The sequence below is a fragment of the Mytilus californianus genome, unplaced genomic scaffold (assembly GCF_021869535.1).
Source record: "Mytilus californianus isolate M0D057914Y unplaced genomic scaffold, xbMytCali1.0.p SCAF_4, whole genome shotgun sequence".
Taxonomy (NCBI): Eukaryota; Metazoa; Mollusca; class Bivalvia; order Mytilida; family Mytilidae; genus Mytilus; species Mytilus californianus.
The window spans coordinates 100208074-100221167 of NW_026262690.1; the positions used below are offsets into that span (position 1 = coordinate 100208074).

Here is a 13094-nt window from a genome sequence, read left to right on the forward strand (position 1 = left end):
ACAATGACACTAATTCTTGAGTGATCAAGAGATCATTTGAGCCTTGAGCACTTTACAATATTCTAAGTTTGTAAGAGAATAATATTCCCATACTTCATGATAAGTACTCGCTAACGCTCGTACTTAATCATAAAGAAAGGGATTATCATTCTCTTACATATACATATCTGATGAGTAAATTTAATTCTAAGTACTTTTTAGTAGTTTCTAGTCATGCATCAGTGGTTATAACTATTGAAAGTCATCTACATGGCTCAGTGAGTTTTGATAGATTTGGTATTTGTTTACTCTCTAGGTTTTACTAGTTTATGTTATGAAAACTCTGTGTTCTTTATCATAATTGGTTAATTAAGTCATATGTCTTTTTTGGAGGGAAATCTTTTGTTTGGTTAGAATTTGCCTATATTTTGAACTGAATGGTGCTGTGCTGTTTCTTGATTTAATTTGTATTCATATTTGGAGGACATCTTTGATTGTTTTCAAATAAGGTCAGTTTAAAGGAAAGTGTTTAAGGAAAGATTAAAACCCACACATTGTATATAAAATATTGGTCAAATCAGATAAACTAATCGACACAGTAAATTAAAATAATCCTTTTAAGTATGTATTTAAGCCAAATTATACAAATATGTCAGTTTTAGTGAAAATGCAATAGTACTAACGTAAAAGTAAATGGATAAAATAATTTCAGGTATCAAAAATAATAATTTGTATGTTAAGGCATAATTTTGTATATACACAAACTATAAAATAACAACAACAGTTATGATTATGTTTTAATTACAGATATTTAACTGTTCCAATATTTTACATGATGTAGTACCATAAGTTCCGGACCTTTAATTGTACCTCATATAAGGTAAGTTTTGTAATGTGTTTATATGTGTGTTTTTGAGCTTAATATGTGTCTTAAGCTCGACTGTAATATATGTTTTAGCAAGCTTATTGTGTTATGTTGCTATATGCTTTGCTTTGTGTACTAATACAATGGTGTTATAAATTTTAATGGAATGGCCTGAAAAATGACTAGCAGTGGAATGTTTGCCAGGTAGTCAACTTAATATGTTATGGATGTACTTAGGTGAAATTAAAAAAATGTAGAATTTAAAATTGAAACTATAAGTCAGAAGAGCATTAGTTAAGGAATAAAATAAGCTAAAACATATTGATAGATTATGGAACTCCTTTTCGAAATATTTAAGTTTTTGAAATGGCGGGAAAAGGCCGACTCGGACTTTACCTTATATTTGCATTGGTACCATTTGGGTATTAATCGAAAGAAAAGAAATCTCGAATCTGCTTAAATTTTGTGGTAAATGACCTTTTATGAGCTATTGAATTCTTATATGAAAAGAACAATGGGTACGTGTTATGGGGCAAAATATTTTACCCTTTATCCAAGGATTTGTATAGTATTACCAGAGACATATAATTGTATTGTATGTCTCTGGTATTACTATACAAATCCTTGCTTTATCGTAGGAAAAAACATCGGAGTGCGAACATCTGACAAAATTCCTAAACTTGACCTAAGTACATTCTTAAGGATGTACACCTCTGAGGAGCCCAAAATTTCTAGAATAAACCTTTTTTCTTAACCTGATTTTCGGGTTTATATGACTGTAAAAAAATAATTGGTGAAGAAAAAATCATATGGTGGTGCACTTCTTTTTTTTTTTTGCTACGGCCATTTGAAAGTACCCAATTTTGATGATTTTCCCATTTTTCATCAATTTTTATCTTTTTTTGGGCTATTATCATGAAAAAAATCACAGTTTCACAATTAAACTTTTTTTCATACTTTTACTAAAGATGAATAAATTTAACTTAAAAAAACTATAGGTAGGTGTTAATATAAGAAAGTTTTATAAAATTTTGTTGCTTTTTCGTCAAATTCACCATGCTGCCAATTTTGTAAATTTGGGATTTTTCTCTTTTTTTAGAACACATAGCATATTATTTCAACTTCTTTGTTATAAATGATTGAAAAAATTCATATCTAAGAAATTTGAAAAGAAAAAATTGATATGGGATGTACATGTTTCTGGTAAAATCATTTCTTGTACCCCTCACCCATTTTCTCAACATTTTGGCTAATGAGACTGGCTTGATTGGTTATAAAATTTGAAAATTTTATTACTCAAAAACTACTTATTGTAAATACACAATTTTTTCACAGAGTTAAGTTTGATTATAATATTTTTTTAAATTCATTGATATTTTCCACTTGTATCACATGTTTTTGAAATAATTCCAGAACGAGATTTCAACGAGACTGAAACGTCAGAGGAATACATCCTTAAATATTAAGGTGTATAATTTATGATGAGTTTCCCATGGTTTACATTCTTTATACACAATTTGGAAAAGTCCAAAACATGGAAAATGAGTTTTTCAGTAGGAAATATTTGAATACTGTTTTTTGATATTGTAATTGAACAGAGTTATCTTTCTTTGTACTGATTATTTGTATTTGTAATGCATGATCGTTTAAAAAACGGAGAATATATTTTTTGTTTCTTTTTAAATATGTTTTGGCAAATGCCACATATTTGTATTGTTTATTGTTTAATTATATTATCTCATGTATTATTATTATGAAATAGCAAAATGGATTTTATACTAAATGAATATATCTTGTCTTATTTGATAAAAATTATTGACCTGAGGTGTTTATTTGTTATTATACTGCCAAAACTACCTAGTTATATATATATATATTTTCAAAAATCATGTCTATTTGTTAATCCTTATTCATGCTTTTGTGTTTTGCAGCAAATGATTAATAGCAACTGAATCATATGAAGAATCTTAAAAGTCAAATGCTTAGAAAGGAAATGTGAAGATGATAACCAAAGTATGACATAAGCAGAAGCAATCATGAATTTCGAAATTGGTATAAAGGAGAGGTTAACATCAGAGAAGACTTAAAGCAAAGTTTACAGGTAGGAGACTTGATTGGTTGATTATTTTTTTATCAATCGTCTTAAATTAAAGAGATTTGGTATGATTACAAATGAGACAATTATCCAAAAGAGTCAAAAGAATTAAGATTTTAAGCAACTATAGGTAACACTGTACAGCTTTCAACATTGAGCCCAAGGGGGCAACCCATACCATATTGTCAGCTATACAGCTGCCCCGACATTGCTTGTTTACTGTACTGTGGCAATTTCATACATATTCAAGATGATATAAAAAAATAATAGATCACTAAAGTAGCTTCTGCAAATTTTGTAAAAATTGTTAGAGAGGGGATGAAGTATCGCTGAAAAAATAGGATTTGTTGGTGATGGCAATGAAATAATTTGCTTTGCAACAAACCATCTGCAGTCTCCATTCGGATTCTTCAAATAAAGAGTTGTTACACAGGAGACTATTAAATAAAAATTAAAACATTATTCATAAGTTATTTCCCCCAAATCTTTTATCAGATGAGACTTTTTCTGTTGAAACATATTGGTATGCAATCCTATTAGCATTTGCTCATCTCATTTCCACCAGATTATATGGTCCTCTTCACTCATAATGGTTCATTAAAAAAAATCATTGATTTTGAAACGTTTTTATTGCTTATATGTTAAAATTTGTGTTTTGTCCAGTTTAAAGGGAACCACTTATAATAAGTCAATAGTATTTGGTATTAAGTTGTAATATCATTGACATTTCTTGTCTCTGCAGAAATTATTTGACCCAGGCCTGCGTCATAGTCTTGGTTCATTAGCTTTGGATTGTTTGCAAAGTTGTCAGACATATATATATGTTTCGGACTATATGAGTATTTGGACCATACGTGGATGGTCATGAGATGACCATATGAGTATTGACCATATAAGTATTTTTCAAATAAATTCTTACTTCCTTCGCAGAAACACACAGCTCTTTCTACGAACCAAAATCGGCACAAATTACTAATTGAAATCCTTGATATTGACATATTGTCTGTATTTTGATGCATATGTTATTCTGTCTTCACTAGAGTCAATTTAAAGCGCCTGTATGATGTCTACCTTCTCATCCGTAAGTTAAACCTCATGCGTTTTTTTGTTTGTTTAATTCTTCTAATTTCAACTTATTTTCATTTAAATGTTGTAATTTTGTTCCTATTTATACAATCACACAGTTACAGTAAGAAATATGTGCCACCCTTTTATTTCTTATTTACCAAATGAAAATAGAGAGATAGCAAGTATCATCTACTGTTATTGTAAGATCATATTTTAATAGGAGCAAAAACACAATAAATCACTAAAAATAATTTGAAATATTTGTGAAATTTGAATTTACTACAAACAGATTTATACACTAAAATAATAATAAAAAGGAAGAAGGTTCAATTTCCAAAGTGCTTGTGAGTGACACCTGGAAGGGTCATACTTATTTACAGTAAAAGTAACTTTTCAACATTCATCGTATTAATTACCCGGACCATACGCGAATGGTCGGACCATAGGAGTATATACCAATATGGTAATGACCATACGCGTATGGTCCAAATACTCATATGGTCCTGAACACATATATATATATATATATCTAATTCTTCGTCAAGTTATCCTTTTTTGCACCCATTGTATAAACAAATATTTAATCAACGTGTGGTTCGTTTGATCTCAGTTCTTCATTGGTTAAAATCCGATTATGACGTCGAATTTTCTTGCTTTCCTCTGAATTTTCTATTGTGACGGCATGAAAAAAGGCGACCATGCCTCATGACGTCACATAGAAAGAACACATCTTTTTGCAGATCATTCAAAAAGAAGGAATAAGTTTGCCTGCATATTGTTTGAAAATCATTAGAGAAACAGATTCCACCACCAAATCTCGTGTAATACGATATTTATCCACTCTCGACAGTTAAATTTTAAATATTTAAAACGCTCGGCGAGCCTCGCGTTTTAAATTTGAAAATTTAACTGTCTCGAGTGGATAAATATCGTACCACACTCGATACAGTGGTAGAATCTATATATATACAATGGTTTTATAATAAAATTGAGAATGGAAACGGGGAATGTGTCAAAGAGACCACAACCAGACCAAAGAGCAGAAAAAAGCCCAAGGCTAGCAATGGGCAAAATATTTTACATGTTAAAGAATCACCATTTTAATTTCAGGAGTAATTTTTGTCTCGCCTTGACGGAGTCAAAAAGCGAGACATAGGTATGCTGCCGGTTTCCGGCGTCGGCGGCGGCGGCGTCAACAATGTATTAGTTTGTGATTAAGTCTAGTTCATGGTGAACCACTTGTGGTAGGTCAATGATATTTGGTATGCAGTTGTATTAGCATTGGCACATCTCATTATCATGGAGATTATTTGGCCCCGCCCCCTCAGTCAAGGTCTATTGACTTTGAAACTTTGCTTAGTTTACATGTATAAGTTTGTGGTCAGTTTATGGGGAACCACTAGTGAATGATATTTGGTATGCAGTTGTATAAGCATTGGCATATCTCATTCCATGGAGATTATTTGGCCTCGCCCCCTCATTCATGGTCTATTGACTTTGAAACTTTTGCTTAGTTTTCATGTATTAGTTTGTGATTAGGTCAGTTTAAGGGGAACCGTTAGTGGTAGGTCAATGATAATTGGTATGCAGTTGTATAAGCATTAGCACATCTCATTTCCATCGAGAATATTTGGCTCCGCCCCATTAGTCATGGTCTATTGACTTCGAAAATTTTGCTGAGTTTACATGTATTAGTTTGTGATTAGGTCAGTTCAAGGGGAACCATTATTGGTAGGCCAATGTTAATTGGTTTTCAGTTGTATAAGCATTAGCACATCTCATTTCCATTGAGAATATTTGGCCACGCCCCTCAGTCATGGTCTATTGACTTTGAAACTTTTGCTTAGTTTACGGCATGTATTAGTTTGTGATTAGATCCGTTTAATTAAGATGAACTGCTAATGTTAAGTCAATGATATTTGGTATGCAAATTTATTGGCATTTGCAAGTATCGTTTCCATGGAGATTATATAGCCCCACCCCTCATCATGGTTCATTGACTTCGAAACATTTACATAGTTTACAAGTTAATGTTTGTGTTTAGGTTTGTTTAAAGGGCTCGACTTATAATAAGTCAATGGTATTTGGTATGCAGTTGTATTCAGCATTGGCACATCTCATTTCCATGGAGATTTTTTAGCCATGTACCTTCAGTCACGGTTCATTGACTTTGAATATTTGCATAACTGTCATGTTAAAGTATTGCTATTTTAATTTCAACATTTGCATTATCAAAATTACAAAAAGGCCAGACATATCTTTGTGATTACAGTTTATATTTTTTCTTTGCTTATTTTCCATATTTTACCTTGGACTAATTAATATCTATTGATTCCATGTTTCACCTGGTACTATTATACCTATTAGTATGGTTGATATTTATGTACATTTGTTTAATATTGTATTTGATACGGGAATCTTGCCTGAGGCTTGGCTTATTGGAAACGTAATACCTATTTTCAAAAACAAGGGGAGCAAATTAGACGCCAAAAATTATAGGCCTATTACACTTTTGTCTTGTCTAGGGAAAGTTTTCACGTCTATTCTTAACGATAGACTTGGTGATTTTATTGAAAATTATAATATCCTAAATGAAAACCAAGCAGGTTTCCGGCAAGGTTATTCCACAACGGATCATATTTTTTCATTATATGCTTTATTTGAATTACTACGGGTGAAAAAGAAAAAACTCTTTTGTGTATTTGTCGATTTTGAAAAAGCTTTTGATTTTATACATCGAAATTCATTATTTTCTAAACTGATATTGAACCATGTAAACGGAAAATTTCTAAGAATTATTAAAAACATGTATGATGATGTCAAATCTAGAATTGTTCATAATTCAGAAGTCTCTGATATCTTTGCCTGTGAAACAGTCGTTAGACAAGGAGGAAATCTTTCTCCTCTGCTTTTTTCACTATATCTAAATGATCTACAAGAATTTTTAGAAAATTCTAATATTGATGGAATTCAGTCTGTTACACTTGATATTGAGAACGAACTTTTTGTATATTTTAAAATTTTTCTATTATTGTATGCAGATGATACAAGACTACTTGCGGAATCTAGCCATGACTTACAATGTATGTTGGATAAATTTTCAGAGTATTGTTAAGAGTGGAAACTAAAAATCAATAAAACGAAACTTATTGTATTTTCAAGAGGTAGAATACCTCGAAACTTGATATTTAATATAGATGGAAATGAAATTGAGATAGTCAGTAGCTATAAATATCTTGGTATCATATTTTCTAGAAGTGGCTCATTTCTTTCCACCAGAAAGTATCTACGTGACCAGGCGATTAAAGCAATGTATGCTGTAATAAAAAAATCCAGACTTAATAATTTGTCGATCGAGTGCCAACTAGATATGTTTGATAAGGCTATTGTTCCTATATTAACATATGGGTGCGAAATATGGGGATTCGAAAATTTAGATATTCTTGAGAGAGTTCATTTGCGTTTTTGCAAGCATATATTACGTCTAAAAAATTCAACCCCAAATTTTATGGTGTATGGTGAGCTGGGAAGATACCCTATTTCAGTTACCGTCAAGTCACGCATGATTAGTTTCTGGTGTCGCTTACAAGAAGGAAAAGAGCGCAAAATATCATGTTTATTATATAATCTGTTATATCTTAATCTCAATAATTATGGTTATGAAAATAAATGGTTATCTTATATAAAGAACATTTTTAATGACTGTGGAATGTCTAATGTATGGCAAAGTCATTATGTATTTCAGAAACGCTGGGTTGTATTAAGTGTTCAGCAAAGATTAAGAGACCAGTTCACTCAAGAATGGTCATCAGAAATGAACAATTCGCCAAAGGGTTTATGTTATAGATTGTATAAAAATGTATTTAAATTTGAACACTATTTGTCAGTGCTACCATTCAATTTATTAATAACCTTATGTAAATTTAGATGTGGAAATCACCGTTTGCCAATTGAGACGGGAAGGTGGCACAACATACCAAGATCTGATAGAGTGTGTCACCTTTGCGACTCAGTTGACATCGGTGACGAATACCATTATATTATGTCTTGTAATTTTTTCAAAGACGATAGAAACAAATATTTACCGCAATACTGTAAATCTAATGTAAATGTTATAAAATTTTAACAAGTATACTCAAATCGAAACTGTGTTGATCTTGAGAAACTCTGTAGATTTATTAAATGTATTTCTGTGAAAGTCTATCCTCCTGGTTAAAACAACTATTGTATATTAATTTATCTTTTGTCCAAATATATATTTATAATATTAATTAACAATATTCTGTATTTCACACATGCTATATTCAATATTTGTTATTATTGTAATATTTCTTCTCTGTAACTATGTATTTGGTTTATGAGAATAAAGATCATTCAGTATCTAGGGTCAATATTTTGACCCCACTCCATTTAATTTATTTTACTATATGAATATTGGCATAGCTTAATTGCAGTCAATATTTTAGTACAGTCTTTGATTATAAAGATTCGAAACTTGAATAATTTTGTCAAAAATACTCAAAAGGATTTTTGTCTAGCCTGCAACATTTATGTTGCGAAAGCGAGACATACTGGTAGCTTAGATGCCCCAGGTGGTGTCAACATTTAGGTTCAGTTTATGGTCAAAGATTTTTTTATGCATCAATAACTTTGTCAATCCTTCATGGAATTTTAGGAAATTTAGACAGAAGCTTGTTTATGACCAAAATACAGTATCCAGTGCAAAATTTAAAAAATATTTATTTTCATTTTTCCATATTTTACTGATTAATGGACCTTTTTTTTACAGTAACCTTCAGATTTAATATGAGGTTAAAGTTTTTCAGTCTTCACTAACTTTTTCAAACTTTCGTGGAATTTTAGGAAATTGGACAAAAGCTTAGTTGTGACCAAAATACAGTATTCAGAGCAAAATTTTGATATTTATTTTCATTTTGCCATATTCAAATGGTAAATGGACTCAGTTTTTTTTACATTTAACAAAAAAATACAGTATGGGGTTAAAGTTTGTTACACACCAATTACTTTATCAAACCTTCATAGAATTTTATGAAACTTTGGCAGAAGCTTTTTAATGTTTTAATGATTAAGACATAATGTCTGAAGCAAAGTTTTGAAAATATATTTTGTTCATTTCAGTATTTTTCTGATTTATGGACTTCATTTTTGTCGAGCCTGCGACTTTTGTCGCAAAAGTGAGACATTAAGCGATCCTACAAATATTCACTCTGTGGTTAAAGTTTTTGAAATTTTAATAACTTTCTTAAACTATTCTGGATTTCTACCAAACTTGGACAGAAGCTTGTTTATTATCATAAGATAGTATCCAGAAGTAAATTTTGTAAAAAAAAAAATCCTGTTTATCCGTATTTTACTTATAATTGGACTTAGTTTTTCTGCCAGTTAACATTACATTCACTCTGTGGTTAAAGTTTTTGAAATTTTAATAACTTTCTTAAACTATCCTGGATTTGTACCAAACTTGGACAGAAGCTTGTTTATGATCATAAGATAGTATCCATAAGTAAATTTTGTAAAAAAAAATCCTGTTTATCCGTATTTTACTTATAAATGGACTTAGTTTTTCTGCCAGTTTACATTAAATTCACTCTGGTTCAAGTTTTAAAAATTTTAATAACTTTCTTAAACTATCCTGGATTTGTACCAAGCTTGAATAGAAGCTAATGTTTATGATCAAAAGCTAGTATTTAGAAGGAAATTTTGTAAAAATTTATTTCCTGTTTTTCCATATATTACTTATAACTGGACTTAGTTTTTCTTCCAGTTAACATTACATACAGTCTGCAGTTAAAGTTTTTAAAACATTTATTAGATCCATAAACCATCCTGGATTTTTATCAAACTTGGACAGAAGCTTCTTACAATCAAAAGATAGAATCTATAGGAAAATTTTTAATAATTTTTTCCCCATTTTTGTTGAGCCTGCGACTAACAGCAAAAGTAGGCGAGACACTGGGTTCCGCGGAACCCTTACAAATTTTTTAGTTAAATTTACAGACCATCTGGGATTAAACTTTTTTGACATGATAAATTTGTAAACGTTCATGGATATTTATGAATCTTGAACAGAAGCTTATATTCAAGACCATGAATTGCTTCTTAAGAAAAAGTTTAATTTTTTATAAAATTCTGTATTTTACTGATAAATGGACTCACTTTTTTAGTCAACGTTACACTTTTACACTGACAGAAGCAATAATGGGTGAGACACACTCACTCACTGGGCTCAAAACATTACTATTTTGTCAAATTATAGTTTTTATCTCAAATATTTTTAAAACTGACATTCTTTACAAAAGATTATGTTGGAAATAATCATTACTGTGAACAAGTTTTTTGTAGATTCAAATAAATACATTTGGTTAAAGATGTCCTTCATTTAAAAATTCCACTAAAAATATAACTTGTAAAATTTCCAATAAAATTTCCAATATTTTACAAAATTGTCTTTAACAACAATTAAATTAATTATGCCCTGAAAGACATTTTGTTTAATATATAAAGACATAAGATTATATTACATATGGTTTAGAAATGATATTGACTCCATGTTACTAAAAATAGTAACATGGTTAATATCATTTTCAAACTTACTTTATCTACATATGTAATATATAGATCAAGGACTTCACTCAGTCAATATGTTATCAGTGCGTTACGTTTGCACGAATTCGTCCTACATTTGGGCAAGAAAAAAATCCACGTTTGCGCAAAATTTACCTGTTGCAAAATTACTACATTTGTGCAGATTAATTAAAAAAAAAATATGAAAAATTAATCCTTGACTTTTTAAAAACAAATTGTAATTTTGGAAATGAAACAAATTTACAATGGAGATTCCATATATTGTCAGGTTATCGGAATTCCTATGGGGACTAACTGTGCACCTCTGATTGCGGACCCTTTTCTGTATTGTTACAAGTTACAGTTTATGACTAAAATCAGCAAAGACCAATCCAAACAATATCTGATATAAAAATATTTGGATGATATATTGGCTTTCAAAAATGACGATTTCATTAGGTACACTAAATCCTGCTGAACTGACTTTAAATAAAGCTAATAATAACAATGAACACTGTACTTTCCTGGATCTTGATATCTATATCTTTAACGGGAAGCTTAGGACAAAAGAGAGATGATTTTAAGTTTCCTATTGTTAATTGTCCATTTTTAGATAGTGACGTTCCATTGGCACCATCTTATGGTGTTTATATATCCCAACTTGTTCGATTTGCTCGTGTATGTAACAATGTATTTGATTTTAACTAAAGAAATCTCAGTGTTTCGAAAAATACCAAATTTAGGCTTAGCTAATGAGGACAAATATTAGTCAACTGAAATAGGAAAATAGTTAACACAGATTTTTGGATTGCCTTGATTTCTTCCAGCAGAGGAAGTTGAGGACAGTTTATCATACGATATAGTGTCAGATGCTCCTGTAAATAAAAACTGCAACAAATTTGCTAACTACTTCTTAGTACAAAATTACATAACTAGTGAGTCGAAATTTCCACCAGCAATGTTCCTTTCCATGATATTAACTGTAATTTATTTAAAAAAAAAATGATAAATCTTTTTCATAAATGTAGTGCTTTTTAATGTTTATATAAACGAATAGATAGTCCTCTGATATATATTTATCAATATAAGAAGTAAGAAGATGTGGTATCATTGCAAACTATGTTCAAAACAAAAACAAAAAAAAACCAAATATTATAGACAACAACCAATGCGATATTTATTCAAATTTCAAGATATCTTATAATAAAGTTTAAAAAATATCTTATAAAACTATAATAATATGTTGTATAAACTAATTGAGATATCTTATAAAATAGATAGGATATCTTATATATTAAATGAGATATCTTATTTAGTTTATCAAATATCTATTTTAGGTATTGAGTAAAAAAGATATCATGTTTACCTTAACTGATAACTTATATATTCTTTTGTTTTAAAGATTATGATTCTACAAACTAAATAAAATATATCTTATAAACTGAATAAGATATCTTGAAAACTCTAAACTATATCTTATAAATTGAATAATATTATATCTTGCAAAGTAAATCAGATATGTGGTGGTGTTTATCTTATTTAATTTGAAGTTAAAAAATATATCCTAACTTGATGAAATACTTTCATGTATTCAAGATGTCTTATATATTAGATAAGATATATATAAACTAATTGAGATATTTTGTACTTGAAATCATACAGATATATTATAAAGTAAATTATATATCTTATATACTTTTAAAGATATCTTCTGAACTAATTACAAGATATCTCATAAAGTAGACACAATATCTCATACAATATATGAGCTATCGCAAAGTATTTGTTTAAAGTTAACAAGATATCTTATAAAGCGTATAAGTAATTTATAACCTTCAAGTTGAATAAGATAATATATCTCATTAAGATTACTAGATATATATTTAACTTTATATGATATCTTGAAATTGAATAATATAAAAACAGCCATACATAGGTACAGGGAAATCAACCTTTCCTCCTCCTCATTGAAATTTGAGGCAAAAGATATCTATTGCATTGTGTAATTTTTTTATGAAATATTTTTCATTTTGTCTATTTCCTTTGTACATAAAATTGAGAATGGAAATGGGGAATGTGTCAAAGAGACAACAACCCGACCATAGAGCAGACAACAGCCGAAGGCCACCATGTTTACCCTATGTTACCTCCCCTTGTTCCCCTTTTGCATTTATCAGACATTAAGATTTTTATTTTGCAATTTGTTTGATTTAAGGCTGATTAAACTCCAACAAGCACCATACTTTAGATTATAAATGTCGTTTTTACTTTTCAGTATGTTAAGATAAGTTCAGAACAAGCTATTTTGTTTGAAGATGAATCACAGTGGTCAAGACTTATCTTTGAATAAAGTGAATTGTATTAGAAGTGAAGCCTTAACAGTCACGAGACAATACTTAATATTTAATTGTTATTTCAAAGACCATGGTTGTAACGTGACTAGCATTTGTATGACTTGAATGTCATATTTTTTCATATGAAGACATACAAGGCAAAAAATTG

The 13094-nt window shown here is 29.8% G+C and overlaps 1 long non-coding RNA gene across 1 annotated transcript; it reads left to right on the forward strand.

The window, feature by feature from the left end:
- Positions 1-656: 656 nt before the first annotated feature.
- Positions 657-8378, forward strand: LOC127699045 (uncharacterized). Its single transcript, XR_007981042.1, has 3 exons — positions 657-859; positions 2776-2945; positions 7753-8378. It is a non-coding gene; the product is annotated as an uncharacterized LOC127699045 (long non-coding RNA).
- Positions 8379-13094: the final 4716 nt, after the last annotated feature.